Source organism: Pholcus phalangioides, unplaced genomic scaffold (genome assembly GCF_987345545.1).
Source record: "Pholcus phalangioides strain wild (caught in Gottingen) unplaced genomic scaffold, Ppha-v1.0 ptg000012l_1, whole genome shotgun sequence".
Classification (NCBI taxonomy): domain Eukaryota; kingdom Metazoa; phylum Arthropoda; class Arachnida; order Araneae; family Pholcidae; genus Pholcus; species Pholcus phalangioides.
Window position 1 is genome coordinate 22,942,319 of NW_028301605.1, and position 22,606 is coordinate 22,964,924.

The 22,606-nt window shown below is 36.1% G+C and overlaps 1 protein-coding gene across 2 annotated transcripts in view; it reads right to left on the reverse strand.

Moving 5' to 3' along the window:
• The window catches only part of CycK (cyclin K), a 62,639-nt gene extending 43,164 nt beyond the window's left edge, over positions 1–19,475 (reverse strand). Inside the window, exon 1 of one of the 2 annotated variants that reach the window (XM_089240385.1) lies at positions 19,197–19,475. The gene's annotated coding sequence lies outside the window, so the exon portion shown is untranslated. The remainder of the gene's footprint in view (positions 1–19,196) is intronic. The other variant, XM_089240384.1, reaches the window with a different exon arrangement.
• Between the last annotated feature and the right edge of the window lie 3,131 nt (positions 19,476–22,606).

The window sequence follows — 22,606 nt, forward strand, 5'->3', positions numbered from 1 at the left end:
CCTTCAATAAAATTTGTACAAGATGTTTACTTGAGGTGTTGATCAAGTGCTCGCAAGCACGAAATCGGACACGAGCATCGAGCACTATCGGTACTTCAGGGAGCACTGTGTTTCTCGCGAGCAACGGATTGAGGATGCCTGACAGAGGAAGATCTAGTGATTTGAAATATGATAGGTAGAGAAACCATTGCTTGACAGAGGATCGAGATATTCATAATGGTTAGTATTAATTTGATCCAGTTCATTTATGTTAGCTTCACGTCCTTTGTGAATTTCCTAACAATCTCATCGATACTCCGATCAAGTTTATCGATAAAAAGTAGAAAAAGTATGGGCCCAAGGACACTTCCTTGAGGGACTCTACTTTTGACACCTGTTCAATCACAAAATTCTCCATTCACCATAAACCAGAATGACCTATCTCTACACCCCAATTCTATAAATTCAGCAAGTCAATCTCAATCTCATGTAAAAAAAATGCTTCAAGGGTTTACCATATTAGACCCGATTGAATATTGAATACCTTCTGGAAATCAAGATAAAAATCAACATTTTTACCATTACCCTAAGCCTTAGTCATATGGTCATAGAAGCAAAGGAGGTTAGTTACACATAGCTTTCCTGTCCTAAGCCCATTATGTTATTCTCGTCTATCCACTTCACCAATTGCTTTTTGATAATAATTTCCAGAATTCTTGAGAGGGAGCTCGTCAAACTCACTGAACCTTAATTTGACACAGTTCCTTTATTACCCTTTTTAAATATCGGAATCACATTGGCAAGCTTCCAATCCCCTGGGACAATACCCTCAGCAACACTAATTCTGTAAATCTAAATCTATGCAACTAGCCCCAACACTTCATTCGCACATTCCCTAAGGGTTCTATGATAAATAACACCTGGTCCTGGTGATTTGCTTGCACATACATTGTTTAGAAGTTTTAATAAATCCATATTTTCGACCAGAATATTTTTGAGGGTTTCATCACCCCATGATACATCCCTTTACTTTGGATAACACCTTCTTTATTAAAAACTGTTGCGAAAAAGAAAAAGTAATTGAAAGCACTACACATGCCTACATTGCTCTCTACCCTAGATCCTTCTATTTGGGGGGGGGGGGAGCAGGACATCTGTCCTCTCTTCTTATATCCATAGTTGACATAATTGAAAAATGATTTTAGGTCAGCGCGAATATTATCTTCCAGCCTATATATTCAACTTTCTTTTCACTTTCCCTATATAATCTCCCTCTTTAACCCTTCTATTTTCAGTAAATGTTAATACTAAGTCACTTGTTCCAAATTTGTACTCTATAAATGCCTTTTTCTTTTCAAGATAAAGATTAAGCTTTTATCAGTGAACCAGGGGTGTAGGACAAACAAATACACTTTTTACAAACAAAGGGCATGATGTCATGCAAGATAGAGGTTAGTTGCCTAATTAAATTCTTTCCATTTTCGTACCACACCAACAGATTCCAAGTGGTCTTCAGAAACTTCTCCTAACCCCTCTCTCAAAGATTAAAGTTTGGTGGTTCTTCGAAAACAAGGAACCATTCTTCTGTTATCAACTTGACTCAAAGAAAAGTCACACAGAAAAATAATGGCATGATGATCACTAGAAGAAAACTTCCTCCATTAAACCATGTTCAACAAGATCCTAGGAGCTAGTGAGAATTAAATCCAAATAGAAATGCCCCTAGTGGCTTCTGATACAAAAAATTACAAAGCACCAACTAGAGATGGGACGAATACTCGGCTGCTATTCAGTATTCAGCCTATTCTGCCCTTTTGCCGAATGTTCGGCTCGGCCGAATAATGGCTAGGTATTCGGCCAAATATCTGTTGATCTAAAGCCCAACAAACTATTTTAATAAAATCATATTAATTGGAATTTTTCACATAAATGAACAATTTACTGATTATATTTTATTGTGTGGTGCATACCTATCCTTTCTGTTAAAGAGGTTATGTCAGGGAGAACTTCTAGGCAGGGTTGAGTTTTTGACATGACAAGTGTCAAAAACTGGTTTAAACTGTCAAAAAATGGTTTAAACCGTCAAAAACTGTCAAAAACTGTCAAAAACTTAAATGAATGCCTTTTGATAATGTTTTGAACATAATAGGTGTACAACATGATGAAAAACTTACTTTTTGGCATATTACAATGTTTTATTTTTAAACATTAATTTATTACAATAATTAAAACAAAATATTAATTATAATTTGCACTTTTGAATTTTTCAACATATCTAGTCTAGAGCATATAAAATATAATTTTATGGTTTATTTATCTAAGCTACTCATTACCTGTGTTCAATTTGTTAAGTGGATTAGAGCTGCTTATTCAAAATATGTATGATAGGGCATCAGGGTTAGGTTTTTGACCCCAGAAACTAACTCGGTATTAAAACGATCAAAATCTTACTGTCAATGATGTCAAATAGTTTTTGTTAACTTGATAGATATGTTAAATAACAAAATACTTACTTTTATTTAGATTAAAGGGTTTTATATTCAGAATTATAATTACTGAGGAAAAATATATATTTTGATATTTTAAATTTCCTGATCTGCCCAAAATTTTATTCCATATAAAATTTCTGATGCAGCATCTGTTAATGCACTAACTAAACTCATTTATTTTCGCCTGAAAATTTCTTAGATCAGTGTGTATAAATTCACACAGCTTTAAAGAGTATTCTCAACCAAAGCAGAGCTGACAAGACTTGATACCCAAAGCATTTGTTTTGCACGTTTGAATACAGCTTCAATTGGAAAACCATTGCATTATAAATACTAGTAAATGTACCATATCATAGTGCAAAAGTAAGAATAAACCAAGTTTGACATATACAAGCTAGCATTGCCAAATTAAATGACATTTTAGTCCTACAATTTAATATTTTGATCGCTAGATATATTTCAATGTTATGTGCAATAAGAGTATTGTTTTAAGTATCAGTGGTTATCTAGATAATTTAATAATAACAGAAATCAACATTACATACATGATGTAATAAACTTTTTTAAACACTTATCTGTTGTAAAAAGAGTACAGCAGATAGTTTATATCAATGCATATATATAAGCAGTTGAAGAAATTTTGGAAGGTCAAGAATCATCTTGAATCAAAGAATGTCAAATCGTTCCACAGTTTTTCATTCAATGTTCATGTTATGCTTTATTCAAATTTTATAAGAAAAAAAAAACATATATTGTCCAAAATGATTCTGTCGGGAGTAGAAAATTATTTTAGAATCTTATTAAATATTTATTCTTTGTATAACATAGTCACTTTAAACATTACATGCAATTAACGTGTGCATTTTCAATGGGAATTTTTATATCGAAAAGCAATATTTGAGGTTTTTGATAGTTTTTGACAAAGGTTTTTGACGGAGGGTTTTTGACGTGACAGTTTAAACTGCGGTTTAAACCGTCAAAAACTGCCATGTGTCAAAAACCTGCCAACCCTGCTTCTAGGATAAGTAAAACATGAAACTGAAAATAGAATCCTACTGCAATAATGTGGAAGTGAGCATGAATTACACAAATTCACTAACTGAAGGCTGTACCTAGACAAGAAACGTGTTGAAGTACTGTAAGTAGCAAAGAACATCTAGAGAGGAAAAATAAGTCGTAAATTTTGTGATGTATTAATACTTGAGAAAATAATGGTTGACATTTTCTTAATTAGATGTAAAATTGTAACAAGTGTTTAGAAAAAAAAAGTTGATTCTGTAAGTACAGTTATACCTAACAAACGCCACAGCTTACGAATTTTTCAAATAAGATTTTTTTCTTACAAATACAGATTCAGCTAATGAACATTTTCTATGATATGAATGCATACACTATCATAAAATAGCCGCATCGTGTGCGTGAGCTGAATTTTTACACCAATCATCAGAATTACTGTCACTATAGCCCGATTAACTCATGTCCACCTTAAAATCCTTTTTCAAATGTGCCTACACTTCTTTTTCTGAAATTCTTTGAACCATTTCATATAAAATGAAAGATAAAGCCAAAATAGAAAAACGCATTGAAAAAAAAGCTAGCCTATGTTTACAGAGTATGCATTCTTTCAGTGCAAGACTCTTAGCATTAAACTGAACAGTCTAGACATTCTAGGAGCTTAGCAGCTTTTCCATCTGCATGTATCAGACACAGAAATGAGCTGGCTAAATCACAAATAAATTAGGACACTCATGAACTCGACTGGGTTGTATACTCACATTGATCTCTAGCAGATAGGTTCTCCCAATCGATACCCAGGTAATTGAAATCTCCTAATATGACAACCGTCTTATGCAGGCCTGTCATTTGGGGGAGGATTAGCTGGGTGATTACCCCCAGCCTTAAAAAATGCAATAGAAATGAACAGACAAGGTGAAATATTAAAAAAAAAAACGTCAACGAATAAGGCGAATACCAGGAAATGGTAATTTTCTGTTATTTGCCTTATTCATTGATTTTTTTTAGTATTATCAGGCAAAGTCATTTACTCTTCCGTAAGGTGAAATATATATATACATATACTGAGTATATATTCCTTGCCAGAAAAAAAAAAAGAGGGGGAGAAAAATTAAGAAGCAATCCTGCCTGGGGAGAAAAGAAAGAGTTGAAGTAAAGGTGCCCAGGAGATAACCTTTTGGCATATGGCTTAATTACATATTTAACCAAAGGGTCTTCAATAGATGAAATCAAAGAAAACTTGAACGTGGCATATTTAATCAGAGGGTCCTCCTTGGATGAAATTGAACAAAATGTGAAAGAGCTAGCAGATGACTTGGGCATCGAGTTACTGCCAGAAATTGGAATCTTCCAGATTGCGAGAAGGATGGAGGAGAAAATAGAGGAAAATGGGTACAATGAAGAAATATGTCGAGAAATGATGAACCGAATTGCCAACTCAAGGAGAGCGAAAAAAGAACAGGATTAATGGGAGTGGCGCAGAAGTGCTGAAATGTAACACGAGGTGAAACTAATAAGGATCAGAGCTGGAGTGAGAAGAGAAAAACAGATTATGCCAGGTTTATAAAAACCGAGCATAACAAAGAAGTGGAAGAAGAAAACTATTGCCAGAGAGAAATCAAGAGTTACAGAAGACCATATAAGTTTTGTAGAGCAAGAAATAGAGCCAAAGGTAAATGAGCAGCACTCAGACTGATTTTGCTCAAATTAAAGAAGGAAACACAACGGATGGTACCTTCAGTGCTGACAACACATGTTGTGGCGTCTGCAGCAACAGCAGATATAAGTGCCAGTGTGCTTAGAATGGTTAACGGGAATCATGCACAGAAGGTTAAGAAAGCAGTGATCAACTCGGGAAGGCAGATTCCAATGTTGAAATTGAACTCGGTCAACATCAACAAGGAGGAGAATGGAAGGAAAGTCGAGCTCAAGCCATCAGTTGGTGAAAGTGAAAAGGCACCCCTAAAAGTTGGCGAGTTTAGGATTGACAATGGTAGGCACAGAGATGTCTTGATCAAATGCATGGTATCAATGAAATTGGCGACACATGAAGACCTTTCAGAGAATGCTCAAGCTTCGGGTTCAATCCCTGAACCAATTCAAGATGACAAGGCAGAGGACATCGACAGTCCAATGAAACCTCTTGGGATCTCCAGTGAGTCAGATTCGCCAAGCGTCAGACAAAATAGATTTGGTTGAAGAAAGAAGACGAAACATCAGAAGAAGTGAGCAGACTAATGAAGACACCTCGAGAGATCAAAATCAGTGGCATAATTATGACACTGGAAGGGGAATTTTGGAGCGAAGAACCAAAACAAGGCAAGAAAACCTCCTACGAGTGTGAAATAAAACTGAAGCTACAACACTGTGTACCAATACAAAGATTGATGGGACGAACAGCGATTTGGCTGAATACCAAATATTCGGCTGATGTTTTGGCTGAATACTGACTATTCACCAGCCGAATATCATTTTTCTTAGAATTCATTGAAATTATAAATAAAATTGGTGTTTTTAATTGAAAATAAAATTATTGGTAATTTTAAATGATATTGCATTTCAATTATGCAATTTATTATTTAAATAAACATTAAAAACTGTGGTAATTGAAAGATTTTTATCGTTATGATACTGGCAATAAAATGTAACAATGATATATAGTCGAACTTGGTTAATTGGTCACTTGAAAAAGCTCAATTCATCCAAAATTTGAATTATCCAATTAATACATCTTTGACCTGTAAAAAAGCTACAAATTTCAACTTAATCAACATTCACAAGGGGGGATAATAGTTATCAGTTATTAAAATTTTATCATCAGTTACGAAACTGCTTCCCAAATTTTAATTATTTATAATTATAATAATTGATCTTAGCTACTGTTCTGAAATCAACATCACTGAAGAATTTCTTGACCATGCTTAAAGCCTTATTTAACGTAAACAATTCATGATCATCGGTTACGAAACTGTTTTCTAAATTTCACTTGTTATTTTTATGCTTATCAATGAAATACATTTTTAGTAACGTATTGCAATTTGTACTTTGACTATAAAAAGATTCAGATTTTGAATGGTGCACCTTGATCCATAGGTTGAACAACACAATTGTTATCAAGTGGTACATATTCTCGATGCACTCCAACTGAACAATATCAAAATAGGCATCAAATCATCATAGAAAAAATAGAAAAAAACAAAATATTCAAAACTTTAGTTTTGAAAATTTGTTGTTTAACAACTTGGTCAAATAAAACAGTCTGTGTGACTTAGAATTTTTCCAAACTAAATTTACTGATACGAAAATCAACTTTTTCCCTCCAACTTCGAATTATCCAAAACTTTTGAATTGAACAAGAAATTTTAACATTAAATTTTAAATTAGACGGAAAACTTACGGGGAGTTTGTAAAAATTTGAATTATCTTAAAATTTGAATTAATCAAGCTCTATCGTATTGTAATATTACTTAAAAAGAATCAATTTTTTCAATACTTGTCACAATTTTACATCTAATCAAAAAAATATCAACTATTATTTACTCTCAATTAGAAATGTATCATACAATCTATGACTTATTTTCTTATTTTTCCTCTTTAAATGTTCTTTGCCTCTTACCTCTTTCAGTAACTTAATATGTCTCTTGTCTAGGTACATCCTTCAGTTAATGAACTTGTGCAATTCATGCTCATTTCCACTTTATTGCAGTAGGATTTTATTCTTAGTTTCATGTGTTTTCTTTATCCTAGGCATAGGCTCTCTTACAGAAAAGCATGCAAAATAAAATCAGCAAATTTTTAATTTATGCAAAAAATTCCAATTAATGTTTTTTTAAAATTGGTTTGTTGCGTTTGGATTTACACAAACATTCAGCAGAATACCTAAGCATCATTTGACCAAACCGAATATTTGGCAAAAGGGCTGAATAGGCCGAATACAGAATATTCATCCCATCTCTAATGGGGAGGCAAGTCAAATGATCGTCGGCCTGGAAACAGTCCCGAAAATATAGAATACAAGTCACGGTGGACTCTTGAAGCCGCATCAGGCCACAATCATGCTTACTATGGATAAGTGTTCAACAACAATGCCTGTGAAGAACGAGTGGATCAAAAGATCTTGCACTACTTGGAACTGCTCACATAGATTTTCCAAAAATCTGTGGAAAAGAGGATGCCGGAATTATAGCAAAACAGTTTGCGATAATTCCAAATGTGAAAATGAGGAGGGTTACATTTCATTTAATTTTTCCCCCCGAAAAATCATGCCCTTCCCTCTCAGCTTTCAATCTTCAAAATGAAAGCTACCTCTTTACTGTTTGTTTTTCTAAATATGGTTTCTAATATTCTTTCATACACACACTGATAACATAAATAACATGCTGTAAAAATTTTTAACTTCATCATGACAATTTTTAACTGATCGATTTCATTCAACAAGTATAATCAAGTTAATATGTTGCAGAATTAAAATCAAAAGCTGTGATGCAACATTTAAATTTGCCAAAACTTTTGAATTGGAACTGGGAAAAAAAATAATCTCATCTCAAGATTTTTAGTGATACTTTATTCATTTAAGTGGTTTCATAATCCTCTGAAATTGATTTTTCAAACATGACTTAAAAAAAAACATTTCTTGCAATTGAAAATCAAATACAAGAAATTTCAAGTCAATCAGGTTAATTTGTCTTTTCAAAGTAAAGTAAAAACTAATGAATTATAATGTAAATGTGAACAAGAAAAAACACTTTGAACACGATTTTCTCAAACTGCAGTTTTTGAGCTCACCTGTAAAGATAAACTATTCCACCAAAAATTTTAAAATTTTGTAGGAATATTTATATAGTACGTGTTGGTAAAATGAGCCTCAAACTTCTATATCTGATCATTCATTAGAATTTTATGTATTTTTAAATTTTTAAAAAAATGTATAAATTCCAAAAATCAAAATTCAACCCAAAAAAAAACTTTTCATGGGTTAATTTCTAAATCTGGGGTTCATTTTACTAACACACATAGAGAGTAAACATTTCTGCAAAATTTCAAACTTTTTGGTGGTCATCATTGCAATCTGAGAAAATTGTAACAGCTTAAAATTTTAAAAGTGCACACACACACGAGAGAGGAAAAAAAATGTTTTTGCTTTCCTCAATTTCTCTTAGGGTTGCACCATTTATATATATATATAGTTTTAAAACACCAAGTTATACATTTGGTGTGCGTTCAGTGAATTTGGCAGGATTTTGAAGTGGCATCATCAATTTTCAATTTTCAAAGCATAACAACTTATTAATTATGGGTTAAATCAAAAAAAACTCAAAGCACTTTTCCATATCAAGTTCTTCACAAGGAATCATGTGTATAATTATTGGGAGATTGATAGTTACAACGCGTATAAAGAATACAACACACCCCTAAAAAGTATTACGATACGAAATACAATTTATACTTATTAGCTAACCATCTTATTTACTAACAGTAAAACAATTAGGCCCAGAGCAAAATAATAAAAATTACTGAGAATACCAGGGAAAAAGTCTAGCCTGTTTGCTAACGCTAACACCCAAAAACCACCAAAAAACACAAAAATGGGGGAAAACAAAGAACCAGATATTCTCTTGTATATGAGCAAGTGGGAAAAAAAATTGATTATCGACAAAGAAATAATGGAAGAAACCTGGTGAAAATACAATGAAAATGAAATGAGAGCGAGAAAATAATTTTAATCAATTTTAATTCATTAAAATTAAAAATTACTTAAAAATTTAAATTTATTTACTTATGGAGTGACACTAATAAGACACTGAGATACAGTAATTCATAACAAATGTGTGAAATCATGTAATGGAGCCTCTCTGAAATGCTAGTGGGACCATGATCACCATGATGGGGTATAAGGCCAAACTCGTTATAGCACCAAAGTTTGTTTGGAGGGATGGTGGTGTTACAAAGAGAGTTTCACACTGTATTTGTATGTCTCCCATACTACAGAGAGGCAAAGAAAAAAGCAAGAAGGGTAAAACATTTATACATCACGGAAGAGATGGGAAACAAATTTGAGCTGGTTTGATCATTTTTGTCGCACCACAGTCATTTTCTGCACGTGAGAGCTAATCAGACTGGCACCTACAATTTATTACAGATTCCGAATGGCAGGATTGTTTTATACTCAGAGAGGTTGGTGTGCTAACCCCTTGATGTGGGACACCCTGCCGTAACAAAATTTGAGCTCGTATTGGTTTTGTTTTCAACAATGGGAAAAAGGGCCTCTACTCCTTTGACCCTCTTCATCCATTTACTTAGAAAATACAAAATTATTTTTCCCATCCAGACAGAAGTTTTTATAATGACTATTCTACTTGTTGAACCCTCAAAAAAAAAAAAAAAAAAATTAAAAATATAATTTAAAAAATGGTCCACATACACCCCAAAAATAACCTTAAAAACGATACAATTTCTGCTTTGGCCAAATCATTAATTGCAATCTGCGACATTTGTAATATATTTGGCAATACATATATCAATGATTTGCTGCTCAATTAAAATCAATCATACAAATTTTCTCAATAGGATTAGGTAAAAAAGTAGGAAAAGTGGGACAAATTGAGAAAGTAGGACAAAAGTAGGATATTCTACCAAAAAATAAGAAAAGTAGAACAAGTTTGTAGGACAAAAAGCCCTGCAGATTTTTTTTAAATATGATTTTTTTTGATAAAAATTAACCGGCCCCTATTTTTTAATTAAAACAAATCTTGTTAATCACTAGGAATGCAAATGTTCATATCACCTAACTGCTTTTCTCTACTCATTAATGAATAAACTACAAACACCAAAAATCTGTGTTTATGTAACATGAAAGGTCATTGAGCCCAAATTAACTTCATAGATTAACACTGTTTTTATAGAGAAAAGTCTTTTATTCATGAGCCCCCCCCCCCCCCCATTAAAGTGAATGAGTGGTGGCAACTCAGTATCACACACATATCGTGCAGACATCTCAACTTACTCTATGCACAACCAAAGCGCCATTCAGCATCAACTAAATAAAACAAATTCTATCAACAAGATTGTTCCTTGCACAATTAATGGATGTGTTTCCGACTTGCATGATATTGGTTAATAGTTTACACACATTCTTATTCTTTCACAGATGTAATGGGTTTTTGTAAAAAAATAAGGAAACTCAAAATTTTAATATAAAAAAAGCAGTCAAAAGCCCAATGATATTTATGTTGGTACAACATCTATTATTTTGAATCAGCAATTAAGGCATAGAATTCAAGAGGCTTTATACAAAAAAAATCCTGTTTTTAATCAGGGGAACCTTTAGTAACATTGTAATGCATTGAAAATAGTGAAGTTTAGCTAAGTGCTTAGTTCAACTCCCTATATTTTTCTGTAATTTTTTTCCATGCACAAAATCTAAAACTAGAGCAGTTTTGTTTCTGCACTGTTTATCTAGGGATTAAGTTCACGTCTTTATTTACCCCCAAAAAAAAGATTATCTCTACTTCTTTTAATCACAAACTTTATCACATATCAGTAACATGCAAACCATACAAGGTTAGATTTACTTCAATATCATTGAATTTATGTAAAGAAAAAACCAAATTTAAATCAATGACTTTTTTAAAAAAAATCAAGTGATTTAAATTAGGATTTTAATCATGATTTAAATCAGCGTACCCTGTTCCCGGTATCATGTTACATGGATTTTTCCATGGTGGCCTACGTCTCCTGAGATGGACCAGCTTATCTACCCTAAAGAGAAACAGAGTGGGGTTTATGGTTGGCTTAGTGGTGGTATCATGTTACATAAACACAGATTTTTGGTGTTTGTATTTTTTGCTTGTAGTTTATTCATTAATGCTCAATTAAATTTAACTCCAACACGGCAGATATCACTAAAATTCCTTTAAAATGCCAAATCTTTTTTTAATGAAGTAGGCCTAGGCTTTCATCCAATTTTCAGCAGGTGGGGGAGGAGAAAATGTGGTGTTCCAATGAGAAATCAGATAAACAAAATATCTCAGCTTGTCAGCGGTAAAATATGAAGGTTTTTCTTAATATAAGACCTTGCTGGTAAAAGGGTTAAATAATGTGAGACATTTTGTCATGAATACCAAACTTTCTCTCAGTAGGGGATCTGAAAGAAAATGAAGAGATTGTTGATAAAGTTTTTTTTCTCTCTCTCCCAGGGAAGCTGAAAGAAATAATCTTCTATGGACAAAAAGTGAAGACCAACTACCACAATATGAATTAATCCACTTTAATTTTCTTCCTTCAGATTTTTCCTGACTTTTTCCCAAATATTAAGAATTTCCCCTGACATGATAAATATTTCACATTTTCCGATTACCTGACATTCCATTGGGGACTATGTAACATTTTTTTGGAAGATAGATGGTGCCTGTACACAAACATTTAATTATCGAATGGAATAGAATGTCACTACATGGCAGGGTTACGTTTTTGCCATAGACGAAAAAACCGTCCCAGCAAAAATTGGTTTCTTTGCAAAGTAGCAAAAATTGATTTTTCTCTTATTTATGGATGTGAGGAATTACGAAAAATTTGTTTATTTTTTTTAAATGCAAATAAAGTAGTTTGAACACAAACACACACTTCTCTCTGAACTTTACTGTAAGAATTAGTATATTTTTTGAGTTGGAGAATTTTTGCCATTGCTGGAAAAAACTGCAGTAAACAATGTCCTGGCAATAAGGGGTTTGGGGCCATTCAAATATTACATCAGCACACTTTTTAGCCATTTTTAACCGCCTCCCCCCCCCCCCATGTCAGCAATGAATGAATGCCGGGGCTCTGCCACTGAACTTATCCCATTGTTGAGATCTCTTCCAGCCCAGCTTCTTGGCAGAGACTAGAACAAAGTGAGTGCACCTAACAGTCTGAGTGTGTAGCTAGTGTTTGTCTGATATTTCAGTGCTGCCATCTATACTTCAAATTGTGAGTGAAGTGTAATGAGTGAATATTTGTAACTTTGTAGTCCTGTTGCTCTCTCTGGCGAGACTTTTTGAACGGGGAGATTGGCTTGCATTTGTGCCTTAAAGTTGGGAGCCACAGAAAACCAACTTCAGCCAGCTACCACTGCGATGTCTGTAGGGTTCGAACACAGTGTAACATGACTTCCTCCGGGTCATGTTTCCTTAATTAATGTCAAGAGTGTACTTACCTTTAGAGTTCTTAATCTCTTGGGTCTCCCGGGAGACATGTCACCTAGTCTCATTGGAGGTTGTTTTCCTTCGTATGTTCTAAGCTTTATGTTAACATAGTATTTCGTTTGCCGGCGGATGGCCGCGGACCTCCGTTGGTAAACTTTCCCAATTGTCGTTGGTCGTGTTGGGTGAACCTGGCCAGTTCGCCTGACATGTTGCCAAACGGTAATTTAATGTTTATACTAATATTTCAAAATTATATGCAAATTATACCAATGTTCTTATTGTTGTGACGTAATATTTTTCATGATGTGACGGAATATTTCCGCGGTCCAAGTGGACCAAAATACCTGTTCCCCACTAGCGTATATATACAAGTTGTGGTTATTGAACAATCGCATCACATCTCGTTGCATTTCTCTTCACCTCACTCGTTTAACAAGTTCGGTGTTCCGATGTTATAGCACAGTGGTGCTAATCTTCTGGTCAGGTCTAATGTAACGTGACCTCATCTAGCCTTAGGCTTGGAATCGTATCCTATCATGAGTATCTAATTTTATATTTGTGTCTCGGCAGGTCCGAACTTTTAATAGTAGCTTTACATAAGAGCAATGGCTTGGTTCTTCTAATGCTAACCGGGTAATGTCGGAAAGGTCTCTACCCAGGGTTCCTGGTCTAGTTGGTATCGCCAACTATGTGAAATGGATGTGTCGATAACGGCTGTTCTCAACATCTGCCGCATCGCCGCCTGATTCCTGATCTCCTGCAGCTCTAGCTCTTCGGCACCCGCTGGATTGACATCCGACGATCGTCTCTTCTACAGATTCACATCTGTTGGTTCGCCAGACTCTTGGTTCCGATGTTGTGCTAATTCGAAACAGTGCACCTTGAAATCGGAAACACAACTCCCAGCCGGCTTCACCGATCTCGGGGCCAGTGAGAATCGAGACCTCTGACAGGTCTCGTCTCAGCGGACATCCACATCAAAACCGGACTTAGTGTCTCTCCTATAACTACATGCCGAAGTTCCGGACCTTCCCCAGATAAGTGCAATATATGAAAAAGTCTCTGTGATACGTTTATATTTTTAATTTAATGTTAAACTAAATTTTTTTAATATCGTTGGAAAATTTCTGAATTAATATTGTAACTGTGTTTAGTTTTAATAATTGAATAAATGTCTTGATTTGAACTCTGTTCTCGTTTTATTTCCTTGTGCTGTCAAAAAACTTGAGGGTAAAAAATAGAATTCGGGAAGTAACATTAAAACGTTACAACAGATCCTCGCAATGAGAGTCCGTCACTATGGGGCCATTCAAGTATTGCATAAGCAGATTTTTAACCCCCTTGTCAGCAAAATTTTGTCAGCAGCTTAAAATATTTCATATCTTAAAAAAGGTGACGTAAGCAACCTTCAAACCCCCTCCTCCCCCTTGTCATCAAAAGTCAGCAAATCCGAACCTCCCCCCCCCCTCCCTCAATGCTGATGTGATACTTGAATGACTAAGGATATATGCTGATTAAATTTTATCAATCAAAGAATAAACATAAATTAGGTTTTTACAAAAATATTCAAAACATCTATAATACCCAACCATTCACACAATTATGTTTACAATGAATGTAGCGAATTTTGGCCAAAGCAAACCAATTCTTTCTACAATAGAGAAAGCACAGTAATACCCTGAAAATATGTGATACGGGATTGGCGACAACTGTAAGTAGGGGCTACAATTTTCCATAGAAATATAAATAGAATCAAAAGCAACGACATCGCCGGATGCACATGCACCCAATAATGTCACTCAAGTTTCGATATCTTTTCCAGTCTAGGCACCAGGACTGATGCCCTGATCCGTAAAAAAAATTCCATACCTCCAGCAGTTTACAATGAAAATAGAAGACATTGGTATCATTTGTAAGATATTCCAAAGACAATGATATAATTTCATTGCACAAAAAATGTATTCACATCAGAACATGCAGTCGTCATCCAATTTTTTTTAATCATGAAAATTGCATTCAAAATATTGAAGATGTAATTTTAAAAAAAACAACAAAAAACTGAAAAAGTCATATAGACCCAGACCTGCCAACCTTGAAAATGCAAAAGTCCTGTAATTTTCTAATAAAAATCCTGCATTTTCCCCGCAAAAATCCTGTAAACAAACCATAATTTCCTATGCATAATCCATGGAGTACGTCAGAATAAAGAAAAATTAAATGTAAAATTTGCAAAATTTGTACATTTTTTATAAGTTTTTATAACAAATTTTTAAAAAAATAATAAAAATCTGTGACCATGGGTTTATTTTGGTATTTTGTTGGGTGATTTGAAATGGAATGACCCAGGCACGTTGTTTATGTTCACAGGTTTGACCATTCTTCAAAATTTCACCACTATCCAGAAAAAAATATCACCTTCACACGAAGCTCGTAACATCACTTGAATGTCGCTGAAGAAATTACTTCACCTGTAGCCATTGGGTATAGCAGGCCGACACATGCAATATCTCTACCTTCTTTTTTTGCCACATATCCAATGACTATAGGTGAAATAACTTCAGTGATGTCACGAACTTCGCGGGGAGGGCTTCTGCTATATATAGGCTTCTGCTATGAAAGCACAGCTGACACAGACACAGCTGACCCTAGAATCAGCATTGCACATCATTGTTGCAAGCGCCTTCAATAATGCTCCAGCGAAATTAAAGTTTGAATATCGATGATTCTTGTAGAAAAAACTACATTCAAAGATCTATATACCCGAAGAACAATTTTGATTATTTAATATGAATTTCAATTATTTAACCCAAAAAAAAATTTATTTTTTTATTTTTCCTTCGATTTTTTTCTTTCTTCATCAAACCCGGAAAAATGTGTAATTAAAATCCAGAAACCCTGTAAATGCAGAGAGATGCTGCTGTACTCTGGGTTCTGGGACCCAAGGTATTAAAAAAATCTGGTCCCTTTAGAGTGAAAGTGGGTCCCTCTCAGAAAATCTTGAAAAAAAAAAAGTATGTTTTCCCTCTTTCCCCCATAATATTCAGGTCTGAATTTTTCTAGACTTTTTTCCAGCACGCCCCAGGTCTTTGATCACTGCTTATTGAGACCTACTTCATTGAGACCGAGCGGAGGGCCATGTTCTGGGTAGGAGGAGAAAGTATCTCTGTGAATCAAATAAATAATTTATAAAAACACGTTCTATCCAAAGGTTCATTTACTTTCAGAGAGATAAGAGTTTTTAAGATTTTTTTTTAACGATCTTGGAAACATTTTTATGCTTTGAACAGGCATTCCAAATCCTTTACGATTTTTCAAAAAATATGCATTCGCAATATTGTAGGAACAAGGCAAATTTACACCATATAGACGCTGCTTTAAATGCTGGCAGATGGCCGCAAAAGTACCATCATAATTTACGGTATGTAATCGGAGGGGAGAAAATCCGCAGGAAGGGGGAGAGGGAATAGAAACTCCAAAACTCCATATAAGACACTCTTAAATTTTAGTGAAATCACAAGGAGCAAAGTAATAAATATCAAAAATTTCAAGCTGTTTTATGACGGCAAAAAAATAACTTTATACGACATATTGGAAATTTGTAAGAATATTTCGCCTCCATTTCTTTCTGCCATGTGTATTATGCTGAGATCACACTATAAAAGTTTGATAAAAAATCCTTTACAAAACTTGAAAAAAAAAAGCAACAACCACTAAGCATATCAGTTATATTCGAAAGTAACCAATAGGCTTATTAATTAGGTTAGATTCTTTTTTTTTTTCCAAGTTTTGTAGAAAATCTGTTATAGTGTTATCCCGGCCCAAGTAAAAGATCATTTTGAAAACATTATTAAAGAACTTTGAAAAACTATTCAGCAACTCAATTAATCGATGAATAAAGTCTTGTAAAAAACCAACTGCTTTTCTGAAAACTCTTTGTTGATTTTTTTTAAACGCATTGATACTTGTCGGAGGACAAAGTGGCACCATAACTGACGTTATGGTAGGTTTTCTTGGTAGCAGGTTTTTCTGCACTGCGTGAACCGAATAGGACTATTTCGCGTCAGCAGAAACGTGCAACTTAAGGCCTGTTTACATGCGTTAAGTGATTAAGTAGATTTTAAGTTAACGGTTATTCAAAAAGTGTCTACAAGATGTGATCAAGTATAGATGCTCATTGGATAATTTTTATGGAAACCAATTTTTTATATATCTGGCATTCAAAGAGCTCATAGCTTCCGCAACAATGGATCAAGATGATCCAGTAGAACTTATGAATGTTGTGATCTCTCTCTGAGCCATTATATAGTTTAATGGAAGTTAAAGTAGAGATTAATTATGAATTATATAAGCTGAAAAGATTATGAGAGAAGATTCTTGGCGTTTGTAAGAAATTCTAAGATTTTCATTAAACATAAAAATTTAAATTTTAAATTCTACAGTTCAACAAACTTTCATCGCAAAGATATTCTTCAACAAACTTGAAGCTTTTGTCCTTTGGCCACTTCGCCATCACTTATTTCTGCGTAATTCTAGCTGAATGGCAGAAGACGACGGCACATAAACAGGTTTATGCTTGAGATCAAAATAACCCCCCCCCCCCCTCCGAGAGAGCCAAAAGACCCCTCCAAGAGTGACAGGCCACACCCATTTGTCATAGGTCTACTTAACTGAAAAAATACAAGTCTTAATTTCACTAAATTACTTAATCACTTAACAACTACACCCATGTAAATGGTCCTTAATCATCTGCATACATTTTAAAGTACTTTACAACTTAAAATTTAGTTAACTATTTAATCACTTAACGCGTGTAAATGGGCCTTTAATCATGCTACTCATCTGTTTTCCTGGTGTGGCACATCATCTGTTCTGTCATCTGCATATCTATATATTTATGCACAATAGAATAGAGGGAGACAAAAAGGAAGGGCAAGAAAACAACAAAAGTGAAGAGAGGAGCGGAGCACAACACATTTGATTCCCCCAGAAGCAGTCGACCAGCCACACCAGACAAAGCACTAGCATGCTGCACTTTATAGGAAAACAGTCGTAGCGATTTCTCTATCAGGTGAGTGAAAAGCATGAAGCACTGGGAGATTCATGTTGCATTCATCACAGAATACTTGCTCCTAGGAAAACACAGCTTTAAGGGTTAATGGCTAGCACCTGGCCACACTGTGTATGACGTTGACACCGGTATTAAGCCGGGTTTTCCTAGAAGCAAGATTTTTCTGCATCGTGTGAACTGAATAGGGCCCCCCCCCCCCTTGGTGTCAAGAAACATGTGACTTTATCACGTTACGCGTTTATGTTCTCCTTGTATGGTGTATCAGTTGAAAACACAACAAAAATGACAAGAAAATCGGTAAAACATGTGGCGCACGACGCGTTTGACTACGGCAGAGACAGTCGGCTAATCTCACGCCTGATATAAACCATCGGGTGTGAGGTGTATTGCGCTGTGTAGGAAAACATACTGCTTTAAACCTAGTTTTCTTAGGAGCGGGTATTTCTGTGTCACGTGCAATAAGACAACTATGACTGTTTTCCAGCAGAGTGCAACAAGCCTCACGTTAGAGCTTTAAATCGAACATGATCCCCAAAGCAGAATGTGCCAAAATCTGCGACATCCGTCACAGAACAATTAGCGCTACTGCAGAACAATTTGGAAGAATTTTAAGAAAAAGTGCAAAAAAGCACTATTACATGTTTGGGGATTTTTACCGCAGAACATTTCCAGTCAGTTGAAGGCTCGTCGCAGAACAGTGCTAAACATTCTGCTTTGGGGAACATGATTAGCCGACTGCTTCTAGAGGAGTCAAATGCATTGTATGCCGTGCATTTCGACGATCTTCTCATTTTTGTTACCTTTTCTTTCTTTTCTCTTCAAACTAGAGCACGCAAACACCAGAATAGTTGATGCTAGGGCCATATGCTATATAATTGCCCATTGGCATACTCAAAGAGGTGAGGGGTTTAGGGTTCTAACTCCCCCACCCCCTGAACCAAGATTAGTGTTATTTTGCAAGAAAAACCATAAACCCCTCCCCAGAAGGAAAAAAAATCTGAAAACCACTCTCGAGAAAATTCTGCATACGATTATGTAGCATGGGCGGGGATACGGGGGGGGGCGTGGCAATGCCCCCGCCCCCCGTATCTCCACCCAATGTCAAAGGTGAAGTTGCCTGATCTAATGTATATATGCATATATGAATTGACATCATCATGTTCCCCCCCCCCCCCCAGACTTCCAAGTCTATCTCCGCCTATGCTATGTAGCCGCCCTAAGCTAGGAAAACACATGCGCGTATCATGATTATGTAACACGTTTCTGCCAACGCGAAATGGTCCAATTCGGTTCTCGCGGCGCACAAAACCTACTCCTAGGGATACCCGGCTTTACCCATTGATAAGTGGACGGCGTGTCGCGCTGGCCGATTCACGTTACACGAGACGCAAAAAAAATCTGCTCCTAGGGAAACACGGCTTTATTAATGATTATTAGAATCAAAAATAACTCAAATAATTCACTCACCTGTGAATAATTTGCACGGCCACACTCGAGCTTGAAAACGTCGGAGACGGAGCGGACATCAACGCACAAACAATGACCGCTTATCTACGTTCTTCCTTCGGCGACATATCGACGCGCCTCATTGCGCATCAAATTGTTCAGTTACGAGTGACGCGAAAAACGAACAATAAAGACAATCATGCACTAATTTCTCTACCAATACAATCAACGATTTAAACGTGGGAGAGCCCATACAAAAAAAAAAGCACATAGAAAATGTTTCAACCTCGACACGTCTTTGACTGAACATTTACGGCAAGATAGAAAGCGTCGTTGTTGTTGTTAGATTTGAAATAAAAAACAAACTGCATGAATACGTCTTTCCTTCTAATTGTTTTTGAAATAAAATTTTCATTATAAGAATTGAGAAGATAATTTTTGATTCTTGAAATTTTAATTGGGTGAGTTTGTGGTCTCATACATCCTTTTTGTACTGCCATCTAGTTTAATAAATAAAGATTGTTTATGCGGTGACAAATCAGATGAAAGTAGCTGATGTTTTCATTCAGTTTATTTCCCTACGAACAACTTCCAAAAAAATTAACTGCTCAAGGAGTTCACCTATTTTTTCGGCATACAAGGAGATGTCCAAAACAATGAATTCTCGAAGAAGCGGACGACAAGTAAGTTTATGCTGTTTTATACATACTGTTCGGTGCGTGCTGCCATCTATTTTCAAAATTGTCATCAAAGAATGCATGGTCTAACATGAAACGCAAACACGCTAGCACGTTTCGAAACAGCCGCCCTGCAAATGGCATTAAAACGACATTCCTGTTGAAATTTGTCGGGAGAAAAAAAACACCAATGCATGTCAATGTAACCTGAGGAAGAAGAAGATACTGTATGCAAACCTGCGTCACAGTGGATAAAAGGCGCCTGTGAAGTTACTCCAGCGTGCAACCGTTCCAACAGTTATAACGTTCGGGATAACTTCACAGGGCTTTCGCGTCCGCGCCTTTTATTCACTGCGACGCAGATTTGCATACGGTTTCTTCTTCTTGACCAGATTACATTGGCATGCATGGTGTTCTTTTTCGCCCGATAAATTTCAACAGGAAGGCCGTTTTATCGTTTGTGGAGTGGCCGTTTCGACACGCGCTAGCGCGTTTGCGTTTCATGTTAGACCCGTGCATTCTTTGTGGCAATTGTTTGCATTGGTGTGTACTATCACCTCTTTCCCATCTTTTCTGAATCACCCTGTATAAAGGAATTGTAATTCCATCCAGGAATGCCCATCCTGCCACGTGGTGGCACATTGCTATGACAAACAGTCATCTAGTAATGTCTGTGATTTGCTTACAATAGGAGCGTAACATTAGGGGAGAAGAGCGTAACGATTGGATGGAAGTATGAAATTTTTGCTATACATTCATATCTTAGTATTTAGTACTTTTCTTTCTTTACTTTTTGTAATTTAATCTTATTCTTCTTCCACCCACTTTGTTGGACAATTTTCCGGTTTTGGCCTTGTATTTGGATAATATACAGTATGTATCAAAATATTATTTGAACTTTCAAAATTTTTCAAAAAAATTAAAATTAATCAAATCAATCAAAAAGTAATTACTCTACTTTCGAAAGATCAACTGAAAATAGAAAATGAATTTATTTTTTATTGAAAAATTGAAAGAACAAGAAAAAGGCGCCTTCCTCAATTTCGCTCCATCTTTGACAAAAAACTCGCTACTACACTGGTCGCACCAAAAGATAGATACTTTATTTGAAAGAAAAGAAAATATTTGTAAGTTGTATAGTGCGAAAGAAGTAAAAAAAGGTTTCCCAAATGTTTTTATCTTTTGATATTCCACTGCCCCCCCCCCACCCCCATCTCTCTATTATTGAATGTCTTCCACTTGATTCTTACAGCTTCTTTCCCTCAGGGAAAGATATTGTCTATTTAGGAAAACTGCTAGATGATTGATGCACAGGTCTAGAACTACAACTTTTTTGAAGGAAGAAACTTGATTTTGCCGCCCACTGTAGTACATCTAGGGAAACAGGTGGTCCCTGCTGTGGGTGGAAGATGCATGACTCGTGTCAACACTCTTCGTGATCGGCTATATGGATTTGTAAAACCACTACTATCCCATGAACATGACAAGAAATAAATAATAAAAAAAGGACCTAAAACCAAAACTTCTGCACCCATAAAGAGCCTCTCACAATGGTAATGTAATATTTGGTGCCCTCTCTGGTCCGGTTACAGCCAGAACCGCTTGCCCACCCCCACTAGTTGCGGCCCTTCCCACAAGAGTAGGCAGGACGGCAAAGACTGCAACTAGATGCTTAGGCAGCCGAGCAAGGATTCATTTTGGCGACCACCCCCTCTGATCCGACGCACGCTTCACAAGACACGCTGCTCCCGGAGCCGCAACTAGAGGGGAGCAGACACGGGACGATAATTATCATATTTTTGTGTATTTTCCCACATTATAAACTTACTCTAGCGGAGGGGCGATGAAAGGTTTGGCCTGGAGGCGTACCAGAGATCTCAGCCTAGGAGCCATGCGGTAGGATATGGATCCATGGGTTTTTTGTAAGTTCATTGCAAAGTAAAGAATATCCGGTAAACAAAATCTGCTTCAGCAAGCAGGGTCGCTGCATCACAGTGGCTCTGCTTCTGCCTGCTTGTGACGGTGGAGGGGGGGGGGGGGGGCTGATGCACCAGCATACGTTAGGAATAGGGGTGACTCGAGAAGATATCTGTACTTGTGCGGAACCTATATTTGGTGTCCCCTGGTGACGTGTTTTTTTTTCGACAAAGCTTCTCACTTTTTCAACTCGAATTTCGCACTCCTCTTAGAGCAGTGCCCAAGTGTGGATCCAGCCGTGGAGCGATCTCCCAAGAGCCGAATAATATGAAAGAAATTTGCCTGTCCCGCGAAATACGGATGATCCTATGCACCTACACAGGAAGTCGTTTCTCCGACACATCGCCCTGGATCCGCCTGTCTTCACTCCATTCGAAGCTGAAGATTGTCTGCCATGGCTTTATTCGCACCTGAAGATGCCTGTACCTCCGCTCCATTCGGAGTTGAATATTTCTGCCTCCACTCATTTCAGAGCTGAATATTTCTTTCTCCACTTATTTCGGAGCTGAATATTTCTGACTCCCTCATTTAGCCAGTCAACTGTCCAATTAATTTCTCTGAGCGTTACCCGCAGTGCCCACTTTTTTTTTGAAGATGCGTGTGCTTTTTCCCATTTTTTCCCTTTTCTTGCAAGTTTGAAATATTAAAATATTTTTTATAGCATATTTTTTAATAGCTCGAATGTGTCAAGACATAATATGACACCCCAAAAGTGGGGAGGGGTGGTCATAATGTCCTGTGACTAAAAGAAATGCTGTTGATGGATTTATGTGGAAT